At 42.7% G+C, this 12,852-nt stretch overlaps 1 protein-coding gene across 1 annotated transcript in view; it reads right to left on the bottom strand.

Annotated features, from left to right (window-relative positions):
* poc1a (POC1 centriolar protein A) overlaps window positions 1–12,852 on the bottom strand; it is a 116,383-nt gene that overhangs the window by 50,279 nt on the left and 53,252 nt on the right. The gene's annotated exons all lie outside the window — the stretch shown is intronic.

Raw genomic sequence — 12,852 nt, 5'->3', positions numbered from 1 at the left:
GGTCCAATCACCCTGCCATCCCCAATATCATCCTTTTCTATATTGTCTTTCTCTGCCCCAAAACTAAAAAGCTTTTTTAAGGTACTTTTTTCAACGTAGGAGAAAAGTAAGCATGTTTATGATCTTAGGTGATGTGTTTGACCTTCAGCAAGTGAAAAGAAAGGCCTGTATATTAATATGAACAACTAAATAATGCAATAAAATGGTAAATCTAGAAAGCAATGCAAATCTTTAGTTTAGGTCTCATCTAAAAACTACATTCAAAGTCATTGCATGTTATGGTAAATGTAATTTCTATAGATGACAGATAATTCTTTCATAGTTGTATTTGTACTCAATTAGTAATGTGATCCAAGAATTTTCAGAAAAGGTAAGAGTCTGAGTCACTCTTGCTAATATGACTTAATATAGTTATCGTGTCTACATTATGTCCAGTTCTCTCAACTGCTGCATATACTTGGTGATTCTAGCAGTGGTGGGCACACTTCCGATAATCCAATAACAGATAATTATCGAAGATAATGTTTTCATTATCGGATTATCTTTTTAGATAACTTTAAAAACCATCATCGGACTAATTATCTTCCGATGAATTGCCGTCCAATAACTTTTAGACCGATAACGTAGTAAACCAAGCTGAACAGTGAAAGACATTTTAAAAACTTAAAAGCAGTTGAGACCTACCTGTTAAAAGTTTCCTAATAGATATATTGTTCCACCCTCTGCAAACAGAAGAGAGCTGTTGTCAGAAAAAAAAACACTCTATCCTCTGTAGGCAAAGGAGAACTGGTGACCCCCCCCAAAAAATCATTTCCTTTAACACCATACTGATATAATCGCAAAATCACCCAAGTCATCCAGAGGCATACATTTTTAACTTATGGTTTAAATTTTAACCTACTCATTTTGGACAAGTTATTTAAAATTACTGTCATGTCGGAAGTTTTATAAAGTGAAAATATCAGATATATGTTTTTGTTTTAAAGTAATGTGCTAATTTTTAAGGTTTTGTGAGCACATGCTGTGCCCGGCAGCAATGCATTATGGGTAGCATAGGGTAATCTCAGACGTTCACGACAGGACAAATGCATTTCAGACACTCTGTTCAGGCTCCACGGACAACAGCATTAAACTCTAGTGCCTAAAACTCTCATGAATATATTCTCTGGGTTTATAGACGTTATGTTATGTGGGCCGCCCGAAGAGGAGGTACTGCTGGCCAACGCCAGAGGGTGCCCTGCCTGTAGTCGGGTTTCAGGCACCAGAGGGCGCAGTCACCACCCAGGAGCCAGGACTACCAGCTATCAGTAATCATCATCACTGCTCCATAAAAGCCTGGAGGAGACACCACATCTCTGCCGAGATATCAGTTTACCACTCAGGTAATTCTCTCAGCCGTTGTTTCTGTGCTGAACGCACATACCTTGTTTGTTCTGAACTTTTTGCAGGAGTACCTGGAACTCTACTTACAACTGGAGCTGGGTTTGTGGACGGTGGGGGAGTGACGAGCTTCACTCCTCATTCCACTTACGTTAAGTAGTAGTTCAGGCTCTGCCGTTAACTGGTTTCAGAGTTGGAGGTGTTCCCTCCAAGTGGATAAACACTGTGAGTTGCTGACTGCTTACTGGGTGTCCACACACCCACCATTAACCTGTTTTTGTTCCTGCCAGCAGTACCGGATCTGACAGCTGAAGTAGAGGCCACCTGGGGAATCGGGACTTGGTGGCTTCGGTGTACTGCAGGTCTTCGTTGGCGGCGGAACCTTGTGGGCCCCGGCTCTTCTCTGGATAGGCGTCTCCTACCCTCGGGCCTGCCCACACGTCACTTGTTGTATTTTGTAACTGACTGTCTAAAAGCAGTATTCGACCTGTTGTGCACATTTGCCACAATAAATTGTATTTATTGGACTATCTATTGATCGTTCATTTGCGCCCCCTGTTGTGGGTCCGTGTCATTACACTTCCCCAACACGTTACTGTATTTGCGTTTGTTAAATTCCACGCATCTTAAATGTAGCAGACATGGATTATCTGGAATTTTGTTTGGCAAGTTTTCAAGGCCGCTACTGCCATCTACTGGCCAGTAGTGTTCATGGCAGTATTTGCCCCAAGTACTAAGCGTCTGGGTACCAGTAGATGGCAGTGTTCTATTTATCTTGACCCGGTTATCAGATGGTGGTCAAATCAACTTTTTGGCTTTGCAAATGGCTTTTTTTTTTTTTTTTTACAAATTAAGTTTAAAAACAAAACAACAAAAAAACATTACAAGACAGCTCTGCGGTTGGATGCTTGTAGCTCTTCAGCAGCAGGAGATGGTCGTGAGATGCTAAAGCTTGTTACTCCACTACACGATGCAGGATGCGCGATTAACCTGAAACCCAACATTTATGTGTTGAGATAAGGCTTTTCAGAACGGACCAATTGTTAACCTTGTCCTTTGTTTTAGCTATGTTTTTATTATTTATTATTGCATTTTAACCTTGAAGTGCTTTGTGACTTATGTCTGTGAAAGGCACTATATAAATAAATTTACTTACTTACTTACTACTATTGAGTGCACGTTTTACAACATCATAAAACGTGCGCACGGCACTAATAAAATGTGCGCATATTCTCTCCACATGCAAAACATTTTGCGATGACACTTCCAGGGCTCCGTAAAAATGCCTGTTTTTACAAATAAAAATGGAATATTTTACAAAAGCACATTTATCTTTAAACCAACACATGACACATTAACGTGTTGGTTTACATAATGAATGACTGAACCAATCAGTGTTCAGCAGAGGCACTTTTACCCAGAATGCTTTGCGGTCTGTGTTTGTTACAAAACCTAGAATTAGTGCATTATTCAACATTAAAAGATATATGTTATATTTTAACTTTGAGCGCCTTGGGGCAACTGTTTGTTGTGATTTGGCGCTATATAAGAAAAAAGTTGATTGATTGATTGATTGATACAAATGACAGAACTGACATTAATGGAGTTATTCTAGCAATATTTTCACAAAACCATAAGTTAGTATGACTTTATTTTTCAAGACCTCCGCCTGACCGGAGCACTATGATTAGTAGAGAGCTGATTTTGTGGGTGCTCTCAGGATTCTTCTGTGCAGCTTCCTACAAGGGGCAGCATGGTCAAACATGGAAATACTGGCTCATTCTTTGGGTCTTTTGTCGCTTTTGAAAGCATCAAAAGCGATCATGTTAAAAGTCAGTTTCAGCTTCTTAGTAATACTTCCGATACATTTTGGGGTGGTTTATCGGTTTATCTTTATCAAAGATAGCTTTTCAGTTATCTGATTATCTGTTATTGAAGTAAATTTTTTGGTTATCTGTGCCCACCACTGGATTCTAGCCTCTCCAGATGACCAAAAAGGTAGTAAAAGCATGCCTCTCTCACTTATTGCAATCAATAAGAGAAAGTCGAGACAGGAGGTGTATGTGTCCATGTGCATACACACGTGCATGTGAGAGAAACAGATAGACCTTGGCTGTGCCCTTGTTGATGTAACAAACACCACCTCAGTCAAAAGGTTGAAATCCAAACCGTCCAGTGTGTTTTCCACACTGACTTTTAAAAGTGAATCTTATGTACTGTTTCATTAAACGGTTTGGTTTAAGTCAAAGGTAAACATCGTTTTATGACTTAAACAATGACATGATCACAAGTGTTTTTTTCCCCGCCCCTCTATTCACTCTCCTTATTTTACCAATGCATGCCAAAATTCTGGTGTTACATAGCCTAATGGAGTGTATGCTAACTTTTAGTGTGGTACCTGCTCTTGCTTCCAGGGTAACTGTACTCAAGAGTCAGAATGAGTGCTGCTGACTCAGTGTATGGACAATGTCAGTGAAAAACAGAGTGACATTCTGTTGAATTACTGTCAACAAAATGCAGGATGCAAGGCTTAAAGGGACAGTAAACTCAGGCATGCTGCATTTAAAAACAAAAGCATTGCCATGGAGCTGAAAATGAGGGTTTTTGAGGTGACGTTGCAAAGTTATGAAGGAGTGCCCCTTTAACCTTAATCCTCCTGTGTGGGGTCTGATCAGACCCTCAACATATTCATTTTTGTACTATACAGACCCTGAAGCACATTTATTAGTGTATTCTTACATCACAAATGACACTCACAAAAAGTTCTATATGTTAAGGGACCTGAAAATTAATAAAGCTTTGTGTAATGTTGGTGATGACTAAATTGTATGCCATTCTTTTTATCTTTGTTATGGGTAACACAGCTGGAAGAGGTAGAGCTGTGGGACACACAGCAGGAGGGGACTCAGACATTTCTGAAGATCGAGCTGATCATGTGTCAGAACAGTTTGACCATCGAGGCACATAGGCTGAACCACCTCAGAATGAAGGAAAAAATAATTAAATAAAGGAAGATGATGGGTAGGAACTTGGTGAAGGCACAGCAAGAGGGTGAGCCAGAGGGATAATCCCAGTCCAGATTGTTGCAGGTGTCAAGGTCTGAATAATGCACAAATTGAAAATAAAAATAACGTTAATCAAAATGTACTAGTTGGACAAAATGGTACTGTACGATATAATGAACCCCCAAATTATAGCAGACATTCTGAAGCACTGGCTTTTTTTTTTAAATGTTGCTATAATTCGAAGGATGTGAGTGCGGTTGGGGGGGGGGGGGGGGGGGGGGGGGGGGCAGGGTGGCACTAACACAACTCCTCACATTCATTTATACTTGGTTTCGTTACTATTTATTTTATGGAGATAGTTTTTGTTACTATTATCATCATCATCATCATTATTGTCACCACATGTCTGTTGTTGTGATCAGTTAAAATTAAGATAGAAAGAAAAGCCACAACAGCCTGCTACAATATACATAGAAAAAAATTGTATACCTACATCTCAATGTATGAACAGACTGTGACTCACACTTTACAGATATGTACAGTCAAGAAAGGAAAAAATAAAGGCACAGCTTGAAGGAAAAAATGTGTAGAGGGAGCCAATAAATGTCTGAATTGTTCAACTGACAAAACATAGTTTTTTTTTGCACTTTATAAGCAAAAGTTCCCATGAGGTCTGACTGGACTCCACACAGAAAGATTACAGTGTAAGACCATGACAGGATGAGGGTTAAAACTGCAATTTAAAAGTGCAGAAGGATATGAAGTATTCTGAAAACACCAAATGAGATCACAGCCTGTCACAACCTTCAACTGAAGGAATTATATTATAACATGCTTGAGCACACAATTGTTTGTTTCTTTTGCGCAGTACTATTTTCCATGTAAAGTGCAGTAATATGTACATGTGTGGGGTAGGTATTTGGTTGAACCCTCATGTGTTTGATGTAAACTGGGACATACACAAACTGGAGAATGACATTACATTTATTTAGAGGATGTGGCCAACAGTGACCATAAAAAGTCGGTAGCCTTCGAACAAATGCAACTATTGGTAACTTTTTAAAAGTAGGTCAAGGTCACTGGACTTCAAACCCATGCGAAGTACTCCTCCAATGCGTGTACCCACCAAATATGAAGTTTCTGCGAGCTTTAGGTGCCGAGGCACATGGCGGCAAACAAATTTTAGGTGAAGGATTTAACAGCTGTGACCACTGGTGACCTTGAACAATAGGTCAAGGTCACCACCGTTCAAACCCATGCAAAGTACTCCTCCAAGGCATGCACCCACCAAATATGAAGTTTCTGCGAGCAATAGGTGCCAAGGCATATGCTGGCGAACAAATTTCAGGCGAAGGATTTTGATAGTTAAATGGTAAATGGACTGCATTTATATAGCGCTCTTCTATCTGCATCAGATGCTCAAAACGCTTTACAATTATGCCTCACATTCACCCCGATGTCAGGGTACTGCCATACAAGGCGCTCACTACACACCAGGAGCGATAGGCGATAGTTGTGACCACTGGTGACCTTGAAATGTTTGTCAAGGTCACCACCCTTCAAACCCATGCAAAGTACTCCTCCAAGGCATGTACCCACCAAATATGAAGTTTCTGCGAGCAATAGGTGCCGAGGTACATTGTGGCGAACACATTTCAGGCGAAGGATTTGACAGTTGTGACCACTGGTGACCTTGAAAAGTAGGTCAAGGTCACGAGCCTTCGAACCTATGTGACGTACTCCTCAAAGGCATGTCCCCACCAAATATGAAGTTTCTGCAAGCAATAGGTGCCGAGGTACATTGCGACAAACAAATTTCAGGTGAAGAATTTGAAAATTGTGACCACTGGTGACCTGGGAAAGTAGGCTAAGGTCACCGGCCTTCGAACCCATGCGAAGTACTCCTCCAAGGCATGTACCCACCAAATATGAAGTTTCTGCGAGCAATAGGTGCCAAGCTACGTTGCGGTGAAGGATTGGACAGTTGTGACCATTGGTGACCTTGAAAAGTAGGTCAAGGTCACCAGCCTTCAAACCCATGCGAAGTACTCCTCCAATGCGTGTACCCACCAAATATGAAGTTTCTGCGAGCAATAGGTGCCGAGGCACATGGCGGCAAACAAATTTTAGGTGAAGGATTTAACAGCTGTGACCACTGGTGACCTTGAACAATAGGTCAAGGTCACGAGCCTTTGAACCTATGTGACGTACTCCTCCAAGGCATGTCCCCACCAAATATGAAGTTTCTGCGAGCAATAGGTGCCAAGGCATGTGGTGGCGAACAAATTTCAGGCGAAGGACTTTGATAGTTAAATGGTAAATGGACTGCATTTATATAGCGCTCTTCCATCTGCATCAGACGCTCAAAGCGCTTTACAATTATGCCTCACATTCACCCCAATGTCAGGGTGCTGCCATACAAGGCGCTCACTACACACCGGGAACGATAGGCGATAGTTGTGACCACTGGTGACCTTGAAAAGTAGGTCAAGGTCACCACCCTTCAAACCCATGCAAAGTACTCCTCCAAGGCACGTACCCACTATACATGTAGTTTCTGCGAGCAATAGGTGCCGAGCTACATTGCGGTGAAGGATTGGACAGTTGTGACCATTGGTGACCTTGAAAAGTAGGTCAAGGTCACTGGCTTTCGAACCCATGCAAAGTACTCCTCCAAGGCATGTACCCACCAAATATGAAGTTTCTGCGAGCAATAGGTGCTGAGGTACATTGCGGCGAACAAATTTCAGGCAAAGGATTTGACAGTTGTGACCACTGGTGACCTTGAAAAGTAGGTCAAGGTCATGAGCCTTCGAACCTATGTGACGTACTCCTCAAAGGCATGTCCCCACCAAATATGAAGTTTCTGCGAGCAATAAGTGCCGAGGTACATTGCGGCAAACAAATTTCAGGTGAAGAATTTGAAAATTGTGACCAGTGGTGACCTGGGAAAGTAGGTTAAGGTCACCGGCCTTCGAACCCATGCGAAGTACTCCTCCAAGGCATGTACCCACCAAATATGAAGTTTCTGCGAGCAATAGGTGCCAAGCTACGTTGCGGCGAAGGATTGGACAGTTGTGACCACTGGTGACCTTGAAAAGTAGGTCAAGGTCACGGGTCTTTGAACCTATGTGATGTACTCCTCCAAGGCATGTCCCCACCAAATATGAAGTTTCTGCGAGCAATAGGTGCCAAGGCACATGGTGGCGAACAAATTTCAGGCGAAGGATTTTTGATAGTTAAATGGTAAATGGACTGCATTTATATAGCGCTCTTCCATCTGCATCAGACGCTCAAAGCGCTTTACAATTATGCCTCACATTCACCCCAATGTCAGGGTGCTGCCATACAAGGCGCTCACTACACACCGGGAACGATAGGCGATAGTTGTGACCACTGGTGACCTTGAAAAGTAGGTCAAGGTCACCACCCTTCAAACCCATGCAAAGTACTCCTCCAAGGCACGTACCCACTATACATGTAGTTTCTGCGAGCAATAGGTGCCGAGCTACATTGCGGTGAAGGATTGGACAGTTGTGACCATTGGTGACCTTGAAAAGTAGGTCAAGGTCACCAGCCTTCAAACCCATGCGAAGTACTCCTCCAATGCGTGTACCCACCAAATATGAAGTTTCTGCGAGCAATAGGTGCCGAGGCACATGGCGGCAAACAAATTTTAGGTGAAGGATTTAACAGCTGTGACCACTGGTGACCTTGAACAATAGGTCAAGGTCACGAGCCTTTGAACCTATGTGACGTACTCCTCCAAGGCATGTCCCCACCAAATATGAAGTTTCTGCGAGCAATAGGTGCCAAGGCATGTGGTGGCGAACAAATTTCAGGCAAAGGACTTTGATAGTTAAATGGTAAATGGACTGCATTTATATAGCGCTCTTCCATCTGCATCAGACGCTCAAAGCGCTTTACAATTATGCCTCACATTCACCCCAATGTCAGGGTGCTGCCATACAAGGCGCTCACTACACACCGGGAACGATAGGCGATAGTTGTGACCACTGGTGACCTTGAAAAGTAGGTCAAGGTCACCACCCTTCAAACCCATGCAAAGTACTCCTCCAAGGCACGTACCCACTATACATGTAGTTTCTGCGAGCAATAGGTGCCGAGCTACATTGCGGCGAAGGATTGGACAGTTGTGACCATTGGTGACCTTGAAAAGTAGGTCAAGGTCACTGGCTTTCGAACCCATGCAAAGTACTCCTCCAAGGCATGTACCCACCAAATATGAAGTTTCTGCGAGCAATAGGTGCTGAGGTACATTGCGGCGAACAAATTTCAGGCAAAGGATTTGACAGTTGTGACCACTGGTGACCTTGAAAAGTAGGTCAAGGTCATGAGCCTTCGAACCTATGTGACGTACTCCTCAAAGGCATGTCCCCACCAAATATGAAGTTTCTGCGAGCAATAAGTGCCGAGGTACATTGCGGCAAACAAATTTCAGGTGAAGAATTTGAAAATTGTGACCAGTGGTGACCTGGGAAAGTAGGTTAAGGTCACCGGCCTTCGAACCCATGCGAAGTACTCCTCCAAGGCATGTACCCACCAAATATGAAGTTTCTGCGAGCAATAGGTGCCAAGCTACGTTGCGGCGAAGGATTGGACAGTTGTGACCACTGGTGACCTTGAAAAGTAGGTCAAGGTCACGGGTCTTTGAACCTATGTGATGTACTCCTCCAAGGCATGTCCCCACCAAATATGAAGTTTCTGCGAGCAATAGGTGCCAAGGCACATGGTGGCGAACAAATTTCAGGCGAAGGATTTTTGATAGTTAAATGGTAAATGGACTGCATTTATATAGCGCTCTTCCATCTGCATCAGACGCTCAAAGCGCTTTACAATTATGCCTCACATTCACCCCAATGTCAGGGTGCTGCCATACAAGGCGCTCACTACACACCGGGAACGATAGGCGATAGTTGTGACCACTGGTGACCTTGAAAAGTAGGTCAAGGTCACCACCCTTCAAACCCATGCAAAGTACTCCTCCAAGGCACGTACCCACTATACATGTAGTTTCTGCGAGCAATAGGTGCCGAGCTACATTGCGGCGAAGGATTGGACAGTTGTGACCATTGGTGACCTTGAAAAGTAGGTCAAGGTCACTGGCTTTCGAACCCATGCAAAGTACTCCTCCAAGGCATGTACCCACCAAATATGAAGTTTCTGCGAGCAATAGGTGCTGAGGTACATTGCGGCGAACAAATTTCAGGCAAAGGATTTGACAGTTGTGACCACTGGTGACCTTGAAAAGTAGGTCAAGGTCATGAGCCTTCGAACCTATGTGACGTACTCCTCAAAGGCATGTCCCCACCAAATATTAAGTTTCTGCGAGCAATAAGTGCCGAGGTACATTGCGGCAAACAAATTTCAGGTGAAGAATTTGAAAATTGTGACCAGTGGTGACCTGGGAAAGTAGGTTAAGGTCACTGGCCTTCGAACCCATGCGAAGTACTCCTCCAAGGCATGTACCCACCAAATATGAAGTTTCTGCGAGCAATAGGTGCCAAGCTACGTTGCGGCGAAGGATTGGACAGTTGTGACCACTGGTGACCTTGAAAAGTAGGTCAAGGTCACGGGTCTTTGAACCTATGTGATGTACTCCTCCAAGGCATGTCCCCACCAAATATGAAGTTTCTGCGAGCAATAGGTGCCAAGGCACATGGTGGCGAACAAATTTCAGGCGAAGGATTTTTGATAGTTAAATGGTAAATGGACTGCATTTATATAGCGCTCTTCCATCTGCATCAGACGCTCAAAGCGCTTTACAATTAATGCCTCACATTCACCCCGATGTCAGGGTGCTGCCATACAAGGCGCTCACTACACACCGGGAGTGATAGGCGATAGTTGTGACCACTGGTGACCTTGAAATGTTTGTCAAAGTCACCACCCTTCAATCCCATGCAAAGTACTCCTCCAAGGCATGTACCCACCAAATATGAAGTTTCTGCAAGCAATAGGTGCCGAGGTACATTGCGGCAAACAAATTTCAGGCGAAGGATTTGACAGTTGTGACCACTGGTGACCTTGAAAAGTAGGTCAAGGTCACGAGCCTTCGAACCTATGTGACGTACTCCTCCAAGGCATGTCCCCACCAAATATGAAGTTTCTGCGAGCAATAGGTGCCGAGGTACATTGCGGCAAACAAATTTCAGGTGAAGAATTTGAAAATTGTGACCAGTGGTGACCTGGGAAAGTAGGTTAAGGTCACCAGCCTTCGAACCCATGCGAAGTACTCCTCCAAGGCATGTACCCACCAAATATGAAGTTTCTGCAAGCAATAGGTGCCGAGGTACATTGCGGCAAACAAATTTCAGGTGAAGGATTTGACATTTGTGACCAGTGGTGACCTGGGAAAGTAGATTAAGGTCACCAGCCTTCAAACCCATGCGAAGTACTCCTCCAAGGCATGTACCCACCAAATATGAAGTTTCTGCAAGCAATAGGTGCCAAGCTAAGTTGCGGCGAAGGATTGGACAGTTGTGACCATTGGTGACCTTGAAAAGTAGGTCAAGGTCACCAACTTTCAAACCCTGCGAAGTACTCCTCCAAGGCATGTACCCACCAAATGTGAAGTTTTTGCAAGCAATAGGTGCTGAGGTACACTGCGGCGAACAAATTTCAGGCAAAGGATTTGACAGTTGTGACCATTGGTGACCTTGAAAAGTAGGTCAAGGCCACCGACCTTCGAATCCATGCGAAATACTCCTCCAAGGCGTGGATCCATCAAATATGAAGTTTCTGTGAGCAATAGGTGCTGAGCTACGTTGTGGCAAAGGATATGACAGTTGTGACCATTGGTGACCTTCAAAAGTAGGTCAAGGTCACTGGCCTTTGAACCCATGTTAAGTACTCCTCCAAGGCATGTACCCACCAAATATGAAGTTTTTGCGAGCAACAGGTGCTGAGCTACATTGTGGCGAACGAACTGCAGCTGGAGAGACGGACAGAGGGACGGACGGACAACCCGGATGCTATGTGCCCCGCCTCGCGACGCAAGCACCGTGCGGGGCATAATGACTGTATTTCACTCCACTTGTTTTCAGTTCTCATTACTTGTCCTCATCACTTTTTCTTTCTTTAATTTACTGTATGAGTGACGCAACAGGCCTCCATATTTTCATTACAAGAAATTATCTTGAACTGAGCACAGATTATGATTTTATCTATATCATGTGGTCAGAAAGATGAAGAAAAAGGCATCTTTCATATCAAAGCACAGCCGAGGGATCGCTGGATAATTCAGTCCCAGCATGCTGCTCTGCATGTCACATTAGAATATATCTTTGGGCAACACAGCAAACTTTGAAGGAAGCGTATGCAGTTCGGAAATAAGATAGCTAAGTAATGTGAGTGCATAAATACAGCCAAATTGTGCAATTTTCTCTCCATATTTATTTACTTAAAATACAAGTACATTCAGGTTCACAAGTAGTTGGACAGTAAAACAATTTTTGTAATTTTGAGTCCGTAAACCACCACAATGGAGCTGAAATGAAACAAGATGTGCTTATAATGTAGACTTTCAGTTTTAACTCAAGTGGTTTAGCAAAATACTGCATTCAACATTTAGGAATTCATTTTTATACACAGTCCCTTTTGTTGTTTTGTTGCACGACCTGTCACAGCTTCATGGCGGATATTCTTTATAAAAAAAAAAAAAAACACAAAACAAAACAAAAAACAACGACCTATAAAAGTGACAACATCCAATATGGTGGCCATCACACGTTTGTCCATCGTGCTTATTTTTGGAAGGTAAAAGTCCATATGTTAAGACGTGGTGTGCACATGTGCTACACAGAGTTCCTGTCCTTTGTTAAACTTGCCCCCAGGAAAATGCTGTGCTGTAAACTGAGTTTTACATACAAAAAAAAAAAACACTGCATGGTTGTGCAACCTCTTAGTATACAGGCTTATTCTGTATGTCTGGCACAAGGAGCTGGCAGTATGTCAAGGTTTTAATTATTGTGCTAAAACCTTGTGGAATAATCTGCTGATGGATGTGAGAAAATCAAGTTCTATTGAGTCATTTAAATGGAATCTTAAAACCTATCTTTTTCCTTGTCATTTACAAGTGACATGTTTTTCTGTAATGCATATAAAACATTTCATGTTATAAAGTGTGTGTATATATACTGGGTGTTTTGGCTGTTATTCTGATTTTTATACTAAATTTTTATTTGCATATTTCAACTTGTGGTGTTTTAATGTGACTTTTTTGATGCAAAGCACTTTGAAAAGTATTAACCTGAAAGTATTATATAAATAAAGTCACATTATTATTTTTATTTATTGAACATGTGGTGCATTTGTGTGTATGACTTTAAAGCACAGCAGCATTCCTCCCTTTTTATTTGTGGGGGGAAAATGAATACAAAACTCGATAAGCAACATTAATCAAAAGTACTAGAATATTATTAGTTTAACACAGTGGTTGTGCACA

The sequence above is a fragment of the Thalassophryne amazonica genome, chromosome 3, assembly GCF_902500255.1.
Source record: "Thalassophryne amazonica chromosome 3, fThaAma1.1, whole genome shotgun sequence".
NCBI lineage: Eukaryota > Metazoa > Chordata > Actinopteri > Batrachoidiformes > Batrachoididae > Thalassophryne > Thalassophryne amazonica.
This window is presented reverse-complemented; position numbering and strand designations above follow the sequence as displayed.